The sequence below is a fragment of the Zeus faber genome (genome assembly GCF_960531495.2).
Source record: "Zeus faber genome assembly, chromosome: 21".
In the NCBI taxonomy this organism is placed as follows: Eukaryota; Metazoa; Chordata; class Actinopteri; order Zeiformes; family Zeidae; genus Zeus; species Zeus faber.
The window spans coordinates 16,158,495-16,166,753 of NC_137208.1; positions in this window are offsets into that span (position 1 = coordinate 16,158,495).

Consider the following 8,259-nt stretch of genomic DNA (forward strand, 5'->3'; position numbering starts at 1 on the left):
CTTCCAAACCTCGCTGAGCCTCCTTTGGCCTCATTCAGTTGCTTGTGTTGTCTCAGTGAGATTATTTGTATTGATTTCCTCTGAGAAAAATTTAAGATGTCAGAATACGTACACAAAATCTCTTACAGTAAGCCATTCCGCCGGTATGTGAAGCAATATTTAAATGGCATGACGAGATCTGATCTGGCCGGGCGAGGGCCTGAACTATGTCGTCTGCCAACGGAACAACTTCCACCCTCACAGAACTAAAGAAGTGTTTAATATCTCTCGCAGTTGAGTTGTTATCCGACCAGGGGAGTTATGTCCAGGTGGGACCGCCATTCTTTGTAGTCGTATCTTCTGGAGGGTTAACCTTCAGTATGTCTCCTTCAACTTCCAGTTATTCGACAAGTTGTTGTCCAGAGGAGAAATTGAAAGACCCATGCCACGTCCGACACTTGAGAGAAACGGAGGTGTCGGCACGGATAAAGCTTCTTTGCCCGTGGTGGCTGCTGTTTGTGCATGTGTCCAATGATAACACATGTCAGCCGCTATCACACACTCCGAGTCGCACAGAGGTAACAGAGAGCGCTAGAAGCCCTGGGAAAACGTGGAGGAGCGTGAAATCACCTTGATCCAAAGATTCCTGCTGCATACCAGTCTGCTGAACCCACCAGAGCACAGGGGCCCTGAGATGGGCAGCCCGCACTCCATGGGGGCCACGGACCAGGGGGGAAAGGGAGCGGCATCGACTGAGAAAGAAAGACAGAGGGAGCAAGGACAGAGACACCGATAATCACCATGGCTCACCCCATCGATTAGAGGCTTAAGCTGAGTTCTGTCCTCACTTGATAGCAGCAATATATTACATATAACATGTCCTTTAAGTGGCTCTGACAATCAAATGTCACTAGTCTGGCATAAAAGTGAATATAAATGGGGGTAACGTGCTTCAAAACATCTCCCATTAATCAAGGAAGAGGGCCCAGAGTCTTTGAAGGGTACAAGAGATGGGACGGCTTTGGTCCACTTGATTTAGGAACATACATAGCGGCCAAAGACTGCCACTCTCGATTCCTTTGCACAGTGCAGCATGTTTTCATGCTTTGAAATCAGGGTGTAGCTCTTTCGCACCTTTTTGTGCATTTCCTGAAATGTTGAAAGAAAATAATTACACCAGAGAGAGAGAGAGATAGAGAGAGGGGGAGGGGGGTGCTGGAAATAAACGCCGGATTTAGTTCAATACGGCAGATTTTCGGGGTCAAATTTATGTCCGGTTTGCCGGTGCATGGTGAGTCAAGCTGCTTGTTTGGGTTTACAGACACTGCATGCTATGGCTGGAATGCTGTGGTATGAGCAGCGGTGAACACTCCTCCCAGTGCTGAGTGATAGCTGGTGTGTCTCAGTCAGGGAACAGATAAAGTGCCTCTGTGTGTCACATGGCTGCATACATCAACTGATTACACCCTACTGGAAGTGGGCTAAACCCCCTGCTCCCTGAAAAGTCGGCTGGGTTCATGGGTGGCTGCATGCGCCTGCTCTCTCATACGGCGTTCCTGTCATGCTCTCAGCACCACTGGGTGGGCCTCTACCACGGGTGTCGCACATCAAAGCTATTCTATTCCATTCTTCAAAAAGAAAATATTTTCCAAGAGACATTTTCATGGGGCTTTTTCCTGCGTAGGACCAGATCCGGCAGTCCGATTTGGTTCACATGTTCCTCTCAAGGTCTTGCTCATTCGCTGATAAGTAATTTTTGTCCGGTTACTCATGTGGCAAAAAGACGGGATGAGTTTGAATAAAATTAACGCACACTTTTTTCACTCCTCACACCTTTAATAAATGGTGTGCATTCACGTCACTGACAACGTTTTGGCAAGGCACCCGTGTGTGGATGGATGATTGCGCTGTCTTCACCCCCAGCATCAGCGCTGGGGATTGGAAATCCTGTTGTGCAGCTAGTTAATTTGAAACCAACTGCCAAGTCAGATAGGAAAAGCAAATGGAAACTCATCAAATGAGAACAGGAAAAAGAGGGTGTTTCCCACACTGCGCCTCTGGAATGTTTTGGCTAAACTGAGAGCCATCATTCCAGTACAAATGCCAACATTTGAGGAGACAATGATGGGACAGATAGCAACATCCGGGCCTCGACTTCAGTCTGGGCCTCGAACACAAGAGGGTTTCTTTTCTTTGGCTTGGCTCTGGGTCAATAGCTGTGCACCCCCACCCCCGCCGCCCCACCATTCTCAAGTGTGTATAACACTCAGACGTCCGGCAGCTTGCATCCCTCACTCCTACCAGAGCCACGGAGAACATTGCCCTATTCTCCAGCCTGCACCCAAAAGCGACGGGGGGGGGGGGGGGGGTTAGAGACACCAAGCACAAAGGGGAAGCTTGGGTTAAGTCATGGGCTGCAACGGACACGGGTTGGATTTTTAAGCGGGTGAGATCACATCCTCTCCATTAAATAGTGAACAAATTCATATTCAAGCCACATGAGCCTCACGTGGGCAGACGTGGATGCGTTAGTGTCGAAACGTCGAGTCACGTCAACGTCACCTTAAATTAAAAGGTTTCTATTGTCTGTGCTTTACACAGATTTTCTTCTACTCTGTTTTTTTTTTAAATAATTGGCGTAAGCACCTGAGCGTGTGTTCACTGAATTCTCGCGTGGCCTGTGTGCATGTGTGTGTGTGTCTATATGTGAGGAAGACGGAGACGGATTTTCTTCATGCTGGTACACAGCTAGCTGTCTGTGTGTTATATAACTAAGGGGGGGCCCCCTGTGTTGTTCCAGCAGTCAGCTCTGAATTTTCCCTAGCGTTCCCCTACAACTCCCTCCTTCCACACACAAAGGGAGGCAGTGCAAAAGACAGGGCAAACGAGGGCCGGGGGACTCGGGGCCAGGGGACCAGGGCCGGGGCACTCTGGGCCAGGGGACCAGGGCCGGGGCACTCTGGGCCAGGGGACCAGGGCCGGGGGACTCAGAGCCAGGGGACCAGGGTCGGGGGACTGGCCAGAGGGAACCAAGGCCCGGGGGCCGAGAGGCAGCGGCTGCCGGTCATAAGTGAACAAGTGTGTGCAGCCAGAGATTAGGAAAAGAAGGACACAGACAAAAACTCCAGAGAACAGCTGGGGCCACGGATGCTGTGGCCACCGGAGCAACCTGATTGGCCACTGAACGGCCCTGAGCGGGCGTGTTCTCAGAGGTGGGTGGATGGGGGGGGGCGCTTCCTTCGTAAAGTCTTAAACGAGAAGAGCGACAATTCTTCAGAGGCAGGATGTTCAATAGGAAGATGAATCCGGAGGGAGATAGAGGAACTGTCGGCCCACGCAGGGACATGCATCAAACTATATCCCCCCTCTCCCCAACCTCTGGAGAGAGGAATGGAGAAAATGGAGGAATGGAGAAAATAAGCAATAGAAACTAGGCTGCTAATCAGCAGCAGAAAGCCAAGCATTTTCCAGTAAGTCATTTTGCGCACGTTTATTTTTGGGGCATTGGGCCTCACTGGTCCACAAATAACACTGCTTTCTTCGGCTCCTGACTTCCCTCAGACTGTGCAACATTTCCTCTGCAGCACACTTACATTTCCCTCCTGAGAGACAGGAGGAAGCGGGGGCCCTCTCCGTATGAACGAAAGTGCTTTGAAAAGCGACGCTAGTGAGGTGATACACTGCTTATAAACTGCAGGTGGGGAGGGATTCAGGGGGCAGACTTCTGGGGCCTGGTCTGTCTGGGAGCTGCCTGGTGCTTTCCTGTGTGTGATGCATGCTCACCCTGGGCCTCCTACACTCCTGCAGCGGCATAAAGGGGCCTCTGTGAGGCTGACTCAGCTCCAGCCCTAATTTAACTCGACGGACTCCTAGCCTGATTAAATTCAGAGGGAAAGACTCGGGGCACTGATTGGGCCCCCATTCTTCTTGGAGCCTCGTGCTTCCAAACAGAAGGATTGAAATCATCTTGTCATCGGAGTGGGAGTTTGTGGAGTCTGTGTCCGTAACCGTAAAGCGCACGGCAATTAGAGGAGCTAACTTCAACTCTGATTCAGTCCAAACTCACAGATGCATATTGATAAGCGCTGTCAATCCCATAAAACTTGGTTAGAGAGGGAGATTTTATTTTCTTTGGGGCGGGCCCTCAATGGCATCGTTTTGAAACTGAAATCATTCCAGGAATCTTGGCGGGATACAGTACTGAGTCGCCGAAAAGTGAAATGCAGGCAGCGTGTCTGTTTGGGCTTGACCGCCTCAGTTATAAACTCAAAACCACAGACCAGTTCTTTAGGAAATCTACGAACCGCAGTGTCCTGACGCCACAGCGAGCAAAGACAAACATAAATACAAAACAAAACAAGAAAAACACTGTCTGATGGCTAAATCAAACAATTTCCTTCCAATTACGTAACGCGCTATTCCAAAGTTGCCCCTAAACGATCTGCGAATAAAACTGAGGCGTGTCAAGAATATCTGGCAGGAAATACCACGCGGGGAATTAGAGTGGTGACAGTGCGCCTTGGGGTCAGTGACCACATCTTCCTCCGCCAGTCTCCTGGCGCAAGGCCAGGCTTTGATTCTGTCACGCCCTGGGGGACAACTGAGATCCAGCCATCAGGGTGCTGCGTGTGGGCAGCACGGTAGTCTCCGTGGGGGCATCGCCGCCATCTTCCTGGCATGTCGGAACACAGAAGCGCGCCAGGGCGTTCCTCTCTCTCCTGGCATGCCGAGGGATTTGAGGTACAGTGGAACATCACCGAAATCATCTCATCTCCAGCTTGAGCGAGGGAACATGAGACGAAGGGCGTCTGGTATGGAGCCAGCGGTAGATAGCCATTGCACCGTCCCCTGATACGACAATTAGTTTGTGTTCTCTCTGTGCTCATCTAAAAGCCTCCTCCTACAAACTACGCTGTGAAGAAAACTGAAAATAGGCTTTAATCTTTCTCCCATAATTCCTTGTTTTCTTAAAAACAACACGGTCAGAATTTTCCCATGTCTTTTTTCCATGATACATGACTTTGGGTGCAGCCCTTTTTTAGCTCAGCGAAAAAGCCTAAAGCCAGTTCAACAGGCTGAGCCTCGATTCGAACACAGCACAAGAGCTTGACGTGCCCCTGCTCTCGTCAGAACCAGTTCAAATGAAAACCTGGAAAATAGATGAGTCTCCATCAAATTTGAATTTACCTCCCACGTAATACCAAGCTAAATCGGAGCGATCATGATACAACATGCTACACGCTGACACGTTTCACACTCCTGAGAACAATGACATAGAATCCAACTAATCGTTCCCACAAGAACCTCCTTGTTCCGTAAGCAATCAGGCCTATTAATAACAGATACCCCCCAGAAGAAGCAGAAAATTATTCTCGTCTGGGGGTCAATCAAGAGGAAGTCATCAATTCTTCCCACCGAATATCTGGGAGGAACAGTGCATCGCTCCTTTTCTATTCCGCAGAAAACTATTATTCGTTGGTCAGCCCCTAGGCTGGTCTGTGTATGTGTGTGTGCGTGCGTGCGTGCGTGCGTGCGTGCGTGCGTGCGTGCGTGCGTGTGTGTGTGTGTGTGTGTGTGTGTGTGTCTGCGTGTGTGCGTGCGTGCGTGCGTGCGTGCGTGCGTGCGTGCGTGCGTGCGTGTGTGTGTGTGTGTGTGTGTGTGTGTGTGTGTCTGCGTGTGTGCGTGCGTGCATGCATGCGTGCATATGAAGGGACAGAGGGAGGTTCACAGTGATGTTCCGGGGCCCGGGACCGCGGCCGCTCTGGCCAGTCCCGGGTCACAGCTTCCCAGGCCCGAGACCTGAGGCCTGGTCCCCGGGGGAATGGTCTTGGAAGTCGTGGCCATCTACTTCTCAATCCTCCACAGTCTCCGCAGTGGGAACACTCCCCATCAGGGTGACCTACAAGCAGCGCACAGAGGATATGCATCCGAGGATGTAACACACACATAAGCTCAGTGGGTTAAATTTGGATGGACTCCACCACCCTAGCATTTACCATATACAGAATATCTTGTGATACTTGTCCAAAAAGTTTATGGAGCACTGTAAATACACAGTCTCATCAAGGTACACTAATGTAGCTCATATGCATACATCACACAATGTGTGCCTATCAGATGTACCCACTGAGTTTAATCTATATTAATTCTGGGTGATGACGAACTCAGGCAGGTTCCGACTTCTACGTCCCCACTGATAACAGGAAGTAGCGACATGTTATGGTTGGAGCTGGGGCTCAAGCCCTCAGTCAGGATTCCCACCATCGCTGAGGAAATGAAAACACGGGGAGGCTGTCTTTATGGTTAACCCATGAGGACATAAATACTCGCAGAGAGAAGCCGGACTTTCAATTGGGGCCCTGAAAACTGATGACTGGGCAACAAATGACAACAAAAAAGAATTACACAACATCAAATAGCTCGGTGGAGCATGCTTCTAGCTGTGCAACCCCTGCGAGTCAGAACGCAAAGGACTGGATTCATTCGTCCCCGTTCTGGCTTGTGACTTGAGTTTAAAGAACCAAACAAAACAAAAAAAAACATTCTCGAAAAAATCTGTGAAATGTGTAGCGTGGGAGGAGTGGTGTGACACACACGGCTGGTTAATAGACAAGAAAACAGCCGCTGCTTACAAGGTGCGGCGCCTCTCTCCACCCTTCGCAATCTCAACTGCCAAAATGATATGTGATCTCAGATGTTTGTATTCCGCAGTGTTTCCCAAGTTCAGTCTGTACCCCAGAGGCATGCAGAAGCACGAAGATGACCTTCATGCAGACGCATGTGTTTGCTTTGCCTGTTACAGGAGCCACTTCCTCCTGCCCGTCAAACCTGTCAAGTCAAGCGCACGGCCTATTGATCAGAGAGGCGGCCGGCCAAGGTCAAGGGTAGTTTGGCCGGACTGTCAGGCGTTCGCGCCCACACAAACACGCACACGCACACACACACACACCCAAATGATGACCCAAGACATGATGATAGACACAAATAGATGAGGCGAGACAGAGGGAGGCTTATTCAAACAACAGGTCGTAAACCAAGAGGCCGATGGCCGCCGAGGTCAAGGCTGCGAAGGTATGGAATTGGTTGGATTGGGGAACGCGATAAAGGCCGTTTCCCCGGGTGTACCGAGCAGTCTTGCGAGACGTTAGAGAATTCAGGGGGCACGCGAGCAATCCGGCCAAATCATCTTGATGAGACACCAGGAAGCGCTGGGATCTAGATGGTCGGGGGAACAGGGGCGGGGTGGGTGTTTCGTGTCATTCTCGCCTCCAAGTTTTAAAATGTGCTTCTGCTCATCTCGCAGATAAGAGGTACCAGCATGATGCGCGGCGGTGCTAGAGAGAGCGCAACTGCAAGCCGGAGAAAGTGATAACACATTTCCTCATGCTGTAATCATCCCCCGCTCCCCGCTCACCAGCTGAGCAGGAGGGAGATAGAGACACCACGCCGCCTGTGGCAAGAAATAAGAAACAATGCCAGATATTCAGGCCTCTATCCGCACATTCAAAGTCAGGCTACGGCCGTTTTAATCTGCCCCAAAGTTGGCGTCCAAAAGGAAATTAAGTGAGGCTGAGTCATTCTGAAGACAGAGACGGATTTCGCACTGTCGTACGCCATTGCTCCCAGTGCCGAGGCTTCGCCGAAAACTCCTCTCTAAACACGGGGGTTATGAGCATGTTAAGCACGTCCTCTATCACACAATTTACCTGGTGTTAGACAATAAACAAGGCTTCTTCAGGCCTTTGACGTGTTCATTGCCATTACTCACAATATTCATTTTAATTGAATGAATTTAGATTTTGGGGCTATTTTCTCCCTCACAGTAGTTCGATGGTACACTGATCAGCCACAACATTAAAACCACTGGTAGGTGAAGTGAAAGATATTTCACATCTCGTTCCAGTGGCCCCTGTGAAGGGGTGGGATGTATTAGGCAGTAAGTGAACAGTCAGTTCACTTGTCAGGAAAAATGGTCAAGCGTAAGGATCTGACCGACCTTGACAAGGGCTAAATTGTGATGGCTGTGGGGTGTTCCTGGTATGCAGTGGTTAGTACCTATCAAAAGTGGTCCAAGGAAGGACAACCGGTGAATCAGAGACAGGGTTATGGGTGTCCAAGGTTCATTGATGCACGTGATGCTTCAACCGGTCAGAGTGCCCATGTTGACCCCTGTCCACCGCCAAAAGCGCCTACAATGGGCACGAGAGGTTCAGAACTGGACCATGGAGCAATGTTAGAAGGTGACCTGGTCTGATGAATCACGTTTTCTTCTACATCATG